Raw genomic sequence first — 16,477 nt, forward strand, 5'->3', positions numbered from 1 at the left:
AACCACTAAAACCCAGCTGGGTGCCAGAGCACAGGCACCAGATACTCTCAGATACTGTGAATTAGCGACCAAATGGCAGAAGTAAATAGACCAAACCCCACTATTCTGAAGAGCCCACAAAGACTCAGGGAAGGTGAGAAATTTGCCCAAGTCCACACGAATATGAGGTTGCTGAGCCAGGATTTGAACCACATTCTCTTTGGTCTCAACCACTGCATAATGCAGAATCTCAATATGTATCTAGAAATGTTTTTCCAAAGAGACTCAAATTTCAAGTAGTACTATAGGGAACATGTTACTTAAGAGAATAATCTCAGTTTATGGCTAAAACATATGTTCCTTTATAACCAAGCAGCTGCTCTTAATTACAAATTTATTTTATCTATTAGTTGAAACAAGCTGACATAGTCTCTACTTAGAGACACTTTATTTTAAACCAATAGAACCACATAGTTTTTCATCCTTTAAAAAATACATTTATCTGGATTTTTGCTATGTCACACTAAATTTCCAAAAGTTTTCAGTAATATTTCAGACCAAATTCACCTAAATTGTGCTTTCCTATAAATTGTTTCTTTAGTGCTCAGCTAAGAAAACAAGTCAAATAAAAGAGAGGTGTTAGATAACCCCTTCTGACTAAGATCTAGGAAAACTGACAAGAAGAAAAGTCTGTGAACTGAGGAGCCTCAAACTGCAGGCTTTCCTATCATTTATGTATGTTTGGTTCACACATGAATTTCAGGTTAGAAATCTAGACCCATGTTCACATTTTAGCAATCCACTTGAACAACTACAGCAAACCTCTCTCTCTCTGTTTTTGAAAGGTTTTATTTATATATTGATTTGTTTACTTATTTATTTATTTACTTGGCAGAGAAGAAAAAGAGAGAGAGCACAAGCAGGAGTAATGGTAGGCAGAGGGAAAGAGAGAAGCAGGCTTCCAACTGAGCAGCAAGCCCAATGTGAGACGTAGTCCCAGGATCTCATGACCTGAGCCAAAGGCAGACATTTAGCTGTCTGACCCACCCAGGCACTCCTATAGCAAAACTTGACCAAGTGTTCATCAGTCTTGACTGGGGGTTCAAGGAACACAAGGCAAAATTACTTTGTACTCAATTCTTGTTCCTCAAAACTTCTTCATGTATCCTGTGACTTCTCTGAATTTTAGGTCATATAGCACCTAGTTTTACAAAGAAATCTGTTTTCAATCTTTTTTTCTTTTTTTTTCCCTTTTTGGTCTTTCCTTTCGTGAGCATACCAAAACAGTGATCCCCCAATTCTATTTTATTTAATTTTTTGTCTGTTTTTTTAAAAAATGTGGAATGCTTCATGAATTTGGGTGTCATCCTTGGGCAGGGGCCATGCTAATCTTCTTTGTATCCTTCCAGTACTGTCCAAGTGGGCACTCAATCTTATTTCTTTTAATGAAAAGCATCATTATTTAAATTTTTTTGTTTTTCTTCTGCAGTTTGAGGTCCTGCCTCCACCTACTCCCAGAGGCTCTGGTCTTCTACCCTAATTGACTCCACAGGAACATTTTCCTTAACCAGAACATTCTTCCTCACAAGGAAGTTTGATGCTAGCTGTGAATACAATAATGCACTCACCATTTGTCTTTTTTCATTAAATTGATTTATTTATATTCAGAAAAACAGTATTCATTATTTTTTCACCACACCCAGTGCACCATTTGTTTCTTGATTCTGACCACTCTAACTCTGAAACCTTTGGGGAAGTTACTTAATTCAGATTTAGCTTTCATGAAATAAATATTGAATAACAGCAACCTCAAAACGTTCCTGAGAAAATGAAGTGGAATAAGGGAGATTAAGTCTAATAGAATGAATGGACTTCATCAGCAGTCATTTCCTTCCTGCTGATCGCCTGCAACCTTTCCTATGCCTTTCTTCCAGCTATTAAAATCAATCTAGAGTGCTTCTTCCTCTTTAAAATAAATGTTACTCAGTACCAACAAAGCTTCCTGTTATTTAAAAATAACTTTTTCTTATCACCTTATTGCCTATTAGCTTTTACCCCAGTCTGTGGATATGCCTGATTTCATATATAATGTAACCTATTCTCTAGGTATAAAAACAGGAAAGTAAGGAGATTTTGTTCATTCTATTTCTATCCTGTTCTAAAGTCTTGAAAAAGAATCATATCCTCAGAGAACAGTTTTAAGTTACTCTGTTAAATTGACCATGATCAACAATCATGCTACAGTGTTTGTGAAGACCGTGATATCTTTTTTTTTCCAGAAACAAAAAGTATACTTTATAAAAGTGTAAGAAAATGTCTTTAAAACAGTTAAAGTTATTTTTTTCTCCAGTTTATTTATTTTCAGAAAAACAGTATTCATTATTTTTTCACCACACCCAGTGCTCCAAGCAAGCCGTACCCTCTATAATGCCCACCACCTGGTACCCCAACTTCCCACCCCCCCACCTCTTCAAACCCCTCAGATTGTTTTTCAGAGTCCATAGTTTCTCATGGTTCACCTCCCCTTCCAATTTAAAATAAAGCTATCTTATCAGGCACAAGATATTTCTTGGTTTGATTTTGGGTTTTAGAAAAATTTGTACAGATTATTGTAATTAACACAATTATAATTATAATCAAAAAATTGCTATGTTTGTTCTCCATAAATTTCAATGAAGTGATGGAATTTTTAAATCTTTATGCTTTGATTAAGTATATTTACCTTTTTTTGTACTCCCTACATCTATATTACTTTGAACTATTCAAAGTAATATACAAGTTAAAAAGTCATGTGAATTAAAGATGTACATAGCAAGAAATCAAAAAAAGAAAATATGAAAGATAGATTGTCAATAACATTCCATGCTTATTGTTATCTCATGTGTTCGTAATTACAGAAGTAGAAATATCTGCCAGGTGAGGACAAGACCCGTTATTAGTGTTCCACACCACTGACCTCAGAGGAGGGAGATCGGCGAGAGATGGGGAAATGATAAAATGATAAAAGAATACATGTGGATAAGGTTCCTCACTTCTCTGGGGAAAAAAGAAAAGAAAGAAAGATAAAGAAAAGTATTAGTATGGCCTAGAGTTATAAAAAGGATGAAAAGTGGGTAGAAATTTTCTTTGAATATTTAGCATTGTGAATGCATGCAGTAAAGTTTATTTACCTTTGACCTTTAAGATATGAAACAAATAAAAAGGACATACTCCAACTTCAGATGCAATTTTGCATCTCCAGATATGACTTCGGTTCTTACCAATCAGAGAAAGTGCAATGATAGGTAAATATAAATATAAAACTGCAGCAGATCTAACTTTATTTATTTATTTATTTATTTGTTTGTTATTTATTTATTTATTTTGCTAATGCTAACACTCACTTGCTTCTATTTGCCTCAGGTGATTCTATACCTGCCTCCAAGCTCCAGGGCCATATGTGATTCAGAAATGGCTAATCAAAATGCCTAATTCCCCAGCCTGTTTTTAATTTTTTAAATTCAGAGATGTGACTGTGACCTAATTTGTTCCAATGAAATAGACTCTCTGAAGCTACTGGTCAAACTTTTATTTATTTATGTTTGTTCCTTTAGTATTGCTGAAAGGAATAATGTTCTCAAAGGAAAGTTACTTGTGCCAAAAGGGAGCATGGCTTCCTTTCCAAAAGTAAGGGAACAATGTTATGATTTTTTTTTTCCCTAGTTTTCTTCAGAGTCCATATTGCACTGCTTTCTTTTTTTTCCCATTTATTTATTTTCAGAAAAACATTATTCATTATTTTTTCACCACACCCAGTGCTCCATGCAAGCCGTGCCCTCTATAATACCCACCACCTGGTACCACAACCTCCCACCCACCCGCCACTTCAAACCCCTCAGATTGTTTTTCAGAGTTCATAGTCTCTCATGGTTCACCTCCCCTTCCAATTTACCCAAATTCCCTTCTCCTCTCTAATGCCCCTTGTCCTCCATGCTATTTGTTATGCTCCACAAATAAGTGAAACCATATGATAATTGACTCTCTCTGCTTGACTTATTTCACTCAGCATAATCTCTTCCAGTCCCGTCCATGTTGCTACAAAAGTTGGATATTCGTCCTTTCTGATGGAGGCATAATACTCCATAGTGTATATGGACCACATCTTCCTTATCCATTCATCCGTTGAAGGGCATCTTGGTTCTTTCCATAGTTTGGCGACTGTGGCCATTGCTGCTATAAACATTGGGGTACAGATGGCCCTTATTTTCACGACATCTGTGTCTTTGGGGTAAATACCCAGGAGTGCAATTGCAGGGTCGTAGGGAAGCTCTATTTTTAATTTCTTGAGGAATCTCCACACTGTTCTCCAAAGAGGCTGAACCAACTTGCATTCCCACCAACAGTGTAAGAGGGTTCCCCTTTCTCCACATCCTCTCCAACACATGTTGTTTCTTGTTTTGTTAATTTGGGCCATTCTAACTGGTGTAAGGTGATATCTCAATGTGGTTTTAATTTGAATCTCCCTGAGGGCTAATGATGATGAGCATGTTTTCATGTGTCTGATAGCCATTTGTATGTCTTGATTGGAGAAGTGTCTGTTCATATCTTCTGCCCATTTTTTGATGTGTTTGCCTGTTTCGTGTGGGTTGAGTTTGAGGAGTTCATTATAGATCCTGGATACCAACCTTTTGTCTGTACTGTCATTTGCAAATATCTTCTCCCATTCTGTGGGTTGCCTCTTTGTTTTTTTGACTGTTTCCTTTGCTGTGCAGAAGCTTTTGATTTTGATGAAGTCCCAGAAGTTTATTTTCGCTTTTGTTTCCTTTGCCTTTGGAGACGTATCTTGAAAGAAGTTGCTGTGGCTGATATCAAAGAGATTTCTGCCTATGTTCTCCTCTAAGATTCTGATGGATTCCTGTCTCACGTTGAGGTCTTTTATCCATTTTGAGTTGATCTTTGTGTACGGTGTAAGAGAATGGTTGAGTTTCATTCTTCTACATATAGCTGTCCAGTTTTCCCAGCACCATTTATTGAAGAGACTGTCTTTTTTCCACTGTATATTTTTTTTCTATTTTGTCGAAGATTAATTGACCATAGAGTTGAGGGTCCATATCTGGGCTCTCTACTCTGTTCCACTGGTCTATGTGTCTGCTTTTATGCCAGTACCATGCTGTCTTTGTGAACACAGCTTTGTAATAAAGCTTGAAATCAGGTAAGGTGATGCCGCCAGCTTTATTTTTGTTTTTCAACATTTCCTTAGCGATTCGGGGTCTCTTCTGATTCCATACAAATTTTAGGATTATTTGCTCCATCTCTTTGTAGGATGCTGGTGGAATTTTGATCAGAATAGCATTAAAAGTATAGATTGCTCTAGGCAGTATAGACATTTTAACAATGTTTATTCTTCCGATCCAAGAGCATGGAATGGTCTTCCATCTATTTGTGTCTTCTTCAATTTCTTTCATGAGTGTTCTGTAGTTCCTCAAGTACAGATCCTTTACCTCTTAGGTTAGTTTTATTCCCAGGTATCTCATGGTTCTTGGTGCTATAGTAAATGGAATCGATTCTCTAATTTCCCTTTTTGTATTTTCATTGTTAGTGTATAAGAAATCCACTGATTTCTGTACTTTGACTTTGTATCCTGCCACATTACTGAATGGCTGTATGAGTTCTAGTAGATTGGGGGTGGATTTTTTTGGGTTTTCCATATAAAGAATCATGTCATCTGCAAAGAGAGAGAGTTTGACTTCTTCATTGCCTATTTGGATACCTTTTATTTCTCTTTGTTGTCCGACTGTTGTTGCTAGGACTTCTAATACTATGTTGAACAAGAGTGGTGAGAGTGGGCATCCTTGTGGTGTTCCTGATCTCAACGGGAAGGCTGCAAGCTTTTTCCCCATTGAGGATGATATTTGCTGTGGGTCTTTCATAGATAGATTTGATGAGGTTCAGGAATGTTCCCTCTATCCCTATACTTTGAAGCGTTTTAAGCAGGAACGGATGCTGGATTTTGTCAAATGCTTTTTCTGCATCGATTGAGAGGACCATGTATGGTTCTTTTCTCTTCTCATATTAATTTGTTCTATCACATTGATTGATTTGCGAATGTTGAACCATCCTTGTAGCCCAGGGATGAATCCCACCTGATCATGGTGGATAATCTTTTTGATGTGCTGTTGGATCCTGTTGGCTAGGATCTTGTTGAGAATCTTAGCATCCATATTCATCAGTGATATTGGTCTGAAATTCTCCTTTTTGGTAGGGTCCTTGCCCGGTTTGGGGATCAGGGTAATGCTGGCTTCATAGAAAGAGTCTGGAAGTTTTCCATATTGCACCTCTTTCTGCCACAAACTCTCAAGGACGATTAAATCTGCAAAGCCTTAAAAACCAATAGGAAAAAAAAACAAAACAAAACAAAAAAAACCAATAGGAAGGTTTACTTGGGCTGTAGCATGCAGCACATATGATTACCTTGCATGGCTTTCTCAAAACTGGCAAGTGAATAACAAATGTATCAGAGATGGGATCTTAGTAAAACCACATAGAAGATACACACAGTTTCCCTTAATTTTGAGAGAATATGCAAAAATGTCCCTAGAATACTAACATAGGATTTTATTAATGCAGCAAGTTTTTGCAATTTTAAATAATTTAACTTTAACCCTCCTTGGGTATCCCTAATTAGTATCCCTAATACTATGTACCAAGACATTCAGGGTACCTATCTGTTTCTATGTTCTAGTTTTTATCAGCTCAGTATTGTGAAAATAGTGTAGCAGTATAATAGTCTTTGAATTAGTTATATAGCCAAAGTCTATATGAATAAATTTTGGACAATGCAAGGCATTATTTCAGATGAAAGCAAACTCCTTCTGAAGTATTGTTATCATAAAAAAATCCATTTTTAGAAGAATAAATGTGTATCACATGCAAAGAACTAGATCATTTTGCTTTGGAGTAACTGAACACTAACTGTTAGTGACTGGAATAATTTACTTAGTAGAATATATGAATTCTGACACTATTATTACTTTTGATAATTATTCTTCAATACCTTCGGTGTTGCACTTATGCTACTGGAGAATTAAATGAAAAATGCTGTAGGAATTGTTATCACTACCTCTTTCACATTTTTGATGTGGTTTAATTTTTGGAGATTCCAGAGAAGCTATATTCTATTTTGTTTTGAAAAAAAAATTTTACTCAAGATGAAATGCACAGCTGTTATGCAGGCAACTGATGAGTGTTTGTAAATGTATATACCCACTTCAAATAAGATATAAAACTTTTCCATCTCCCAAGCAATTTCATGCCATAGGGAAACTTCTCTAGATCTGGGAAACCAAGGCTATTTTTTTTAATTAATGCCAGAGTGTTGTGACTCTTATCCCAAATCGCCAAATCTCCTTCATCTTCCCCTCCAATCCTACCTATCTCACCTTCACTTAGGAAAACTCTATTCTGATTTAGCACCTGAAATTAGTGTTGCCTATGCTTAAAGAGGCAAATATTGTGACGGTGCATAGCTTTCAGGAAGTATGTCGTTTTATAGAACAGACGTGTCTTCTTCCAGTCTTTGTTCTGCACCCTGTGGCTGTTCAGATAGATGAGCTGGATGCTATTGCAATCTGTTGATCAGAATAAGCTTCATAGTTGTCAAGCGATAAATGAAATTTGACCCTAGTTTATCTCAGGGTAAGGCCAACAGGATCGTAAAGAAAGCTGTTGGTAATATTTCTGTCTCTGAATACATATTTGAAATAAATATGATAGTTTACTCAGGCTGGGTACAATAAAAAAAGAATACATACTATGTGGGTAATATTTCTAAAAGAAGAGATGACCATCATGTAGAAACCATATGTACCTATTCATCATCTTCCTTCTATCAAATTATTCAAACGTTTATTTGGTGCTGAAACATTAAAACATGTATTTCAGTTAATTCAAGATTTGAGGAACAAAAATTTGCAAGGAGGATGCATTTGGAGGAAATCTGAGTAGAATGTTGAAATAACAATGCAAATAAAATAGATACAAAATGAATATACATGGAATGCCATTTATTCAATTCAATGTCAAGGTTATTTATTCAACAAATATGTATTGAGTTTCTACTTATACACGTAGTTATCTGTTTAATACTAGTCTCACTTGTGGTGACACATAAAAAATGCCATTGTTGCCTTTATTAGGCTACAATGGGCAATGTAGATAGATACTGATAACATGGAATAATTCTTTTGTCTCCAGTATGGTGGTCCTAACTGCACCTGTCTATCTATTTCTTTTTTTTTTCAATTTATTTATTTTCAGAAAAACAGTATTCATTATTTTTTCACCACACCCAGTGCTCCATGCAAGCCGTGCCCTCTATAATACCCACCACCTGGTACCCCAACCTCCTACCCCCCGCCACTTCAAACCCCTCAGACTGTTTTTCAGAGTCCATAGTCTCTCATGGTTCACCTCCCCTTCCAATTTACCCAAATTCCCTACTCCTCTCTAACGCCCCTTCTTACACATTTTACAAATCCCATGTAACTGAGTAGGGCCAAATTATTACTCTAGTTAACAGGCTGTCGGTGGGAGTGACTTGTTTCTCTTTTAGCCAAAGCATGTAAAAGGCAACGTATAAGGCTCCAGTTTTTTCCACTCTCAATGATGCAACCCATTTCCTAGGAGACGTATGATCTGTAATATATATGATCTATGATATATGACCTACACACGTCCATTCAACTCTGTACACTAAGTTGTGCTTGTCTATCTCACACAGGCTATCAAGAACACTTCTCAGAAAAAAAGAATTCTATATGAAAATCTCTGTCATAGAGTGAAATTCCTAGGGAACCAGACTAGAAGAAGGCATTTCTGTTTGCTGCCCACTCGTCCAACTTTACTTGACGCCACTATTCCTGAGTCACAATACCCAGTGACATTGGTCTTTGATCAGTTTCAATCTCTGGGGTTTCCCAAATGTTTTCTGGCTTTGTTCTTGTGCTTTTTGCCCTAAACGCTTTCTCTTTTCTTCACATAGCTGAAGCATTTTCAACATTCGGGGTTCCTTGTGCTCTGCCCAAATAACCTTCCTGACCATCTTGTACTGGCTTACAATCCTAACACGGCAGGATACGCCTCTCTCCCATTTACCTCTTATCTAGGACACTATTTATTTCTGTTTTCTTATTTGGATTGTATGTTTGCAGTAAGAGAATTGATACTCTATCTATTCAATAGCTTTTTTAATGAAACAATCTATATTGTTCATTAGAGGCACTTTAAGAATGGAAGGGAGACAAAGTTCATAAAAATGTTATACTTTTTGGAAGAGTTATAGAATAACTAACAAATTGGTAATTTATTCAAGCACTATTTTAAGAAAAAAATATTTGTCTTTTTAACATGAAATTATCGTTAATTTTATTAAATTTATCATAATGGCATTATGGGTTTTTGTTTCTGTTTCAAATGAGGTTTTTTTATTCTTTAGAATGTAATAAAAACAACATATGTGCATTAAAATAAAACATGCATTTATTAATCAAACATTAGAAGTAATATAGGGAGTATAATAATTATGGTGCATAGCCACCAAATTTCTTAGCTGTGTCTATCCCTAATACTATGTCACTAATACCATATTGTTTCTCTGAAGGGTACATTTTTCAAGATATTCATATTTTTTCATATAATTCCCTGAAATCTCACTTAAAGTTGAATTTTACGGTTACTAAATGTGGTATTATGCACACCATTAACTAAGTTTTTTCTGCTGACATTAATAGTTTTAACTGATAAATACTGTGCAGATACTGAGGTACTTGGTAAGGGGAGCATATTCTGTGAAATCAAATATATTCTTAATTATAATATTTTTATATTTAAATGTGAATATATTTCAATCTTATTATTTTTTTTCCCAATTTATTTATTTTCAGAAAAACAGTATTCATTATTTTTTCACCACACCCAGTGCTCCATGCAAGCTGTGCCCTCTATAATACCCACCACCTGGTACCCCAACCTCCCACCCCCCCCGCCACTTCAGACCCCTCAGACTGTTTTTCAGAGTCCATAGTCTCTCATGGTTCACCTCCCCTTCCAATTTACCCAAATTCCCTACTACTCTCTAACGCCCCTTGTCCTCCATGCTATTGGTTATGCTCCACAAATGAGTGAAACCATATGATAATTGACTCTCTCTGCTTGACTGATTTCACTCAGCATAATCTCTTCCAGTCCCGTCCATGTTGCTACAAAAGTTGGATATTCGTCCTTTCTGATGGAGGCATAATACTCCATAGTGTATATGGACCACATCTTCCTTATCCATTCATCCGTTGAAGGGCATCTTGGTTCTTTCCATAGTTTGGCGACTGTGGCCATTGCTGCTATAAACATTGGGGTACAGATGGCCCTTCTTTTCACGACATCTGTACCTTTGGGGTAAATACCCAGGAGTGCAATTGCAGGGTCATAGGGAAGCTCTATTTTTAATTTCTTGAGGAATCTCCACACTGTTCTCCAAAGAGGCTGCACCAACTTGCATTCCCACCAACAGTGTAAGAGGGTTCCCCTTTCTCCACATCCTCTCCAACACATGTGGTTTCCTGTTTTGTTAATTTTGGCCATTCTAACTGGTGTAAGGTGATATCTCAATGTGGTTTTAATTTGAATCTCCCTGAGGGCTAATGATGATGAGCATTTTTTCATGTGTCTGATAGCCATTTGTATTTCTTGATTGGAGAAGTGTCTGTTCATATCTTCTGCCCATTTTTTGATGTGTTTGTCTGTTTCGTGTGGGTTGAGTTTGAGGAGTTCATTATAGATCCTGGATATCAACCTTTTGTCTGTACTGTCATTTGCAAATATCTTCTCCCATTCCGTGGGTTGCCTCTTTGTTTTTTTTGACTGTTTCCTTTGCTGTGCAGAAGCTTTTGATTTTGATGAAGTCCCAGAAGTCTATTTTCGCTTTTGTTTCCTTTGCCTTTGGAGACGTATCTTGAAAGAAGTTGCTGTGGCTGATATCGAAGAGATTACTGCCTATGTTCTCCTCTAAGATTCTGATAGATTCCTGTCTCACGTTGAGGTCTTTTATCCATTTTGAGTTGATCTTTGTGTACGGTGTAAGAGAATGGTCGAGTTTCATTCTTCTACATATAGCTGTCCAGCTTTCCCAGCACCATTTATTGAAGAGACTGTCTTTTTTCCACTGTATATTTTTTCCTGTTTTGTCGAAGATTAATTGACCATAGAGTTGAGGGTCCATATCAGGGCTCTCTACTCTGTTCCACTGGTCTATGTGTCTGTTTTTATGCCAGTACCATGCTGTCTTGGTGATCACAGCTTTGTAATAAAGCTTGAAATCAGGTAAGGTGATGCCGCCAGCTTTATTTTTGTTTTTCAACGTTTCCTTAGCGATTCGGGGTCTCTTCTGATTCCATACAAATTTTTGGATTATTTGCTCCAGCTCTTTGAAGAATGCCGGTGGAATTTTGATCAGAATGGCATTAAAAGTATAGATTGCTCTAGGCAGTATAGACATTTTAACGATGTTTATTCTTCCGATCCAAGAGCATGGAATGGTCTTCCATCTTTTTGTGTCTTCTTCAATTTCCTTCATGAGTGTTCTATAGTTCCTCAAGTATAGATCCTTTACCTCTTTAGTTAGGCTTATTCCCAGGTATCTTATGGTTCTTGGTGCTATAGTAAATGGAATCGATTCTCTAATTTCCCTTTCTGTATTTTCATTGTTAGTGTATAAGAAAGCCACTGATTTCTGCACATTGACTTTGTATCCTGCCACGCTGCTGAATTGCTGTATGAGTTCTAGTAGTTTGGGGGTGGAGTCTTTTGGGTTTTCCATATAAAGAATCATGTCATCTGCGAAGAGAGAGAGTTTGACTTCTTCATTACCAATTTGGATACCTTTTATTTCTCTCTGTTGTCTGATTGCTGTTGCTAGGACTTCTAATACTATGTTGAACAAGAGTGGTGAAAGTGGGCATCCTTGTCTTGTTCCTGATCTCAATGGGAAGGCTGCAAGCTTTTTCCCATTGAGGATGATATTTGCTGTGGGTCTTTCATAGATAGATTTGATGAGGTTCAGGAATGTTCCCTCTATCCCTATACTTTGAAGCGTTTTAATCAGGAACGGATGTTGGATTTTGTCAAATGCTTTTTCTGCATCAATTGAGAGGACCATGTGGTTCTTCTCTCTTCTCATATTAATTTGTTGTATCACATTGATTGATTTACGAATGTTGAACCATCCTTGTAGCCCAGGGATGAATCCCACCTGATCATGGTGGATAATCATTTTAATGTGTTGTTGGATCCTGTTGGCTAGGATCTTGTTGAGAATCTTAGCATCCATATTCATCAGTGATATTGGTCTCAAATTCTCCTTTTTGGTATGGTCCTTGCCTGGTTTGGGGATCAGGGTAATGCTGGCTTCATAGAAAGAGTCTGGAAGTTTTCCTTCTGCTTCAATTTTTTGAAACAGCTTCAGGAGAATAGGTGTTATTTCTTCTTGGAAGGTTTGGTAGAATTCCCCAGGGAATCCGTCAGGTCCTGGGCTCTTGTTTTTTGGGAGATTTTTGATCACTGATTCAATCTCGTTATTAGATATCGGTCTATTCAGGTTGTCGATTTCTTCCTGGTTCAATTTTGGTAGTTTATATTTTTCCAGGAATGCATCCATTTCATCTAGGTTGCTAAGCTTATTGGCATATAACTGTTCGTAGTAACTTCTGATGATTGTTTCTACTTCCTTGGTGTTAGTTGTGATCTCTCCCCTTTCATTCATAATTTTATGAATTTGGGATTTCTCTCTTTTCTTTTGGATTAGTGTAGCCAGTGGCTTATCGATCTTATTGATTCTTTCAAAAAACCAGCTTCTAGTTTCATTGATACGTTCTACTGTATCTCTGGTTTCTCCCTCATTGATCTCAGCTCTAATCTTGATGATTTCCCTTCTTATGTGTGGAGTTGGTTTGATTTGTTGTTGATCCTCCAGTTCTTTAAGGTGTAGAGACAGCTGGTGTGTTCTGGATTTTTCAATTTTTTTGAGCAAGGCTTGGATGGCTATATATTTTCCCCTTAGGACCGCCTTTGCTGTATCCCATAGGTTTTGGACCGAAGTGTCTTCATTCTCATTGGTTTCCATGAATTGTTTCAGTTCTTCTTTGATCTCCTGGTTGATCCAAGCATTCTTAAGCAAGGTGGTCTTTAGCTTCCAGGTGTTTGAGTTCCTTCGGAACTTTTCCTTGTGATTGAGCTCCAGTTTCAAAGCATTGTGATCTGAGAATATGCAGGGAATAATCTCAGTCTTTTGGTATCGGCTGAGTCCTGATTTGTGACCCAGTATGTGGTCTATTCTGGAGAAGGTTCCGTGTGCACTTGAGAAGAATGAGTATTCTGCTGTTTTAGGGTGGAATGTTCTGTATATATCTATGAGGTCCATCTGGTCCAATGTGTCGTTCAATGCTCTTGTTCCTTTATTGATTTTCTGCTTCGATGATCTGTCTAATTCTGAAAGAGGCGTGTTAAGATCACCTACGATTAGTGTATTCATATCAATATGACTCTTTATCTTGATTAACAGTTTTCTTAAGTAATTGGCTGCTCCCATATTGGGAGCATAGATATTTACAATTGTTAGATCATCTTGGTGGATAGTCCCTTTAAGGATTATGTAGTGTCCTTCTGTATCTCTGACTACAGTCTTTAGTTTGAAGTCTAATTTATCTGATATGAGAATCGCTACCCCAGCCTTCTTTTGAGTCCCATTGGCATGAAAGATGCTTCTCCACCCCTTCACTTTCAGTCTGCGTGTATCTTTAGGTTCGAAATGGGTCTCTTGTAGACAGCATATGGATGGGTCCTGTCGTTTTATCCAATCTGCAACCCTGTGCCGTTTTATGGGTGCATTTAGGCCATTCACATTGAGAGTGATCATTGATAGATACGTTTTTATTGACATCGAGTTACCCTTGAAGTCTCTCTTTCTGTAGACTGTCTCTATATTTCTGTTCAATGCTATTCTTGGGATTTTTCCTCTTTTATAGAACCCCCCTTAATATTTCCTGCAGTATCGGCTTGGTGGTTGCATAGTCTTTTAAGTCTTGCCGGTCTTGGAAACTCTTTATCTCTCCATCCATTTTGAATGTCAGTCTTGCTGGATAAAGTATTCTTGGCTGCATGTTCTTCTCATTTAGTGCCCTGAATATATCTTGCCAGCCTCTTCTGGCTTGCCAGGTCTCTGTGGACAGGTCTGACGTTATTCTGATGGGCTTCCCTCTGTAAGTAAGGAGCCTCTTTGCCCTGGCAGCTTTCAAGAGATTATACCTACAATTATAATTTCTCAATTTGACTATCAGGTGTCGTGATGTTTTTTTGGAGTGTATAATCTTGGGTGGAGACCGTTCAGCCTCTAGTACATGAACGCTGGTTTCATTCGCGAGACTCGGAAAGTTTTCATGAAGGACTTGTTCCACGACATCTTCTAGACTTCTTTCTTTCTCCTCCCCTTCAGGAATTCCAATAATTCTGACGTTGGAATGCTTCATGGCATCACTTATTTCCCTAATTCTGCTTTCGTGGGATCTAAGCTGTTTGTTCCAGGCTTCCTCCTGATCCTTTCTCTCTATCTGTTTGTCTTCCAGATCACTAATTCTATCTTCTGTCTCAGTTACCCTAGCTTTGAGAGAGTTTAGATTGGATTGGAACTCATTGAGAGCATTGTGGACCTCCTCCCTGGTAGCTTTAAGCTCCGCCCTAACATTGTGAACATCCTGTCTGGTCGCTTTCAGTTCGGCTCTAATCAATTCTGTTTGGTCATCCATGGCTTTCTCCAACCTAGCTACTGCCTGGATAATTGTTAGCCTGAATTCTCTTTCCGACATATTGTCTATGTTGACAGCCGCTAGCTCTGTTGCGGAAGGTCCATCCTCTGTATTTTTCTTCTGTTGGGCATTCCTCCTCCTAGTCATTTTGGTGGGAGAAGACTGAACAGATGTAGCTGGATGTATCAACTCTGGTGCAGTCAAGGTGCACCCTGGAACACTTCCCGATCTCCGTCTCAGAAGCCTCAGTCTGGGTGCAGAAGCTGAATAAATTCCCCCTTGGACGCTGGCAGTGCAGGTTCCAAGCCAAAGACACTGGGGGCGCAGGATCCCTTGCTCGTCCCCAAAGCCAAGGCAGTGGCGGCTGTCTGGGAGCTCCTGACCGCCAGAGAGGTTCCAAGCAGCGATCGCACACTGAGATTTTGCTGCTGGCCGGGGCTGGGAGTGCCCGGCTTGCGCGCACCTCTTTTCAGAGGCAGCTGTGGGTCGGGCGCGCGTCTGGGGCACTGAGAACGGGGCGCTGGTCCGTAAGCCGCAGGCTGGGCTTTTGCGCGCCTCTGTCCGGGGAAGAGTTTCGCGGGCGTGCGGCTTAGAGTTTGAAACAATGGCCCGGGTCAAGAAGCGCCCCAGGGCCTTAGAAACCCAGGAGAGCTGGAGCGACGTGCACGCGCATCTCAAGCTTTGTGGTAGGGCCAGCGCGCGTTCTGCAGACCGGCTCCCATCCCCTCACAGGAGCCGGAACCCCGCGCTCTGGGGCACGCTGGCGGCTTAGGGACCAGGAGCCGGTTTCTCCGCCGCACTCTCTCTGCCTCCGCGCCGGGGAGGCCGTCTGGGACCGGGGACTCAAGCCCCTGTCCCTAGCCGCCCCGATTCCCACAATTTGCCCCCCGCGATCCTTTGCTCTTTTGGAGTGCTTTCAACCAGTCTCCGAGTTAATGCTGGTCCCCAGACGCAGGGCACTCTCGCTCGTATCGGGGCATTACCCTTGCACCGGTCGCCTCTGGTGGCTCCCTCCCCCTTTTGTTTATCTTCCGATATCAGTCCGCTGTTCCCATTCCGCTTTACCTGCTCACTGGCGTCTTCTGCCCCTGTAGAGATCCAGACGTGTATAATTCTGATCTCAGGCTGATTTCATGGGTGATCAGAGTTCTTTGGTAGGTAATCAGCTCACTTTGGGGTACCAGCTGAAAAGACGCCTCTTCCTAGTACCCCGTCATCTTGTCCCCCCCCCTCAATCTTATTATTTATTTTAATAGAAATTTACTGTTGGCCTCCATTCAAATTACCTTTCTCCAAAAAGTGTTCTTATATAAAAAAAATCCATTTTCTCTAGGACTATTTATATTTTGCTCAATTTAATGCAGCAAAAAATGTCTTCTCATTTTTATTCAATTCCACCACAGAATATAAATTTATTCATTTAGAAATATGGATTCCTTTAAAATATTTTCTGTACCTGAAGTTAAGACATTCCAAATTGCAACTTGGTAATTTCAAGTTAAAGCCAGGATATCCTTTGAGATCTCTATTACATTTGTTAGCTCCCTTGCTTTTTACAGAGATACATTACAATGTCTGCCCGTTTGCAAGATTGTCAATAATTACATTTCCCTGAAAGCTTTGGAAGCTGAATTGTTCTTGAGTTGCATTTGCTGAATACATTGATTAAA

General features: G+C 38.8%; 1 protein-coding gene and 1 pseudogene across 1 annotated transcript in view; one reads left to right on the forward strand and one right to left on the reverse strand.

Moving 5' to 3' along the window:
* Nucleotides 1-16,477, forward strand: part of LOC122890426 — a 543,550-nt gene that overhangs the window by 348,738 nt on the left and 178,335 nt on the right. The window lies entirely within an intron of this gene.
* Nucleotides 1,312-1,409, reverse strand: LOC122890714 (annotated as a pseudogene).

The sequence above is a fragment of the Neovison vison genome, chromosome 11 (assembly GCF_020171115.1).
Source record: "Neovison vison isolate M4711 chromosome 11, ASM_NN_V1, whole genome shotgun sequence".
Lineage (NCBI taxonomy): Eukaryota > Metazoa > Chordata > Mammalia > Carnivora > Mustelidae > Neogale > Neogale vison.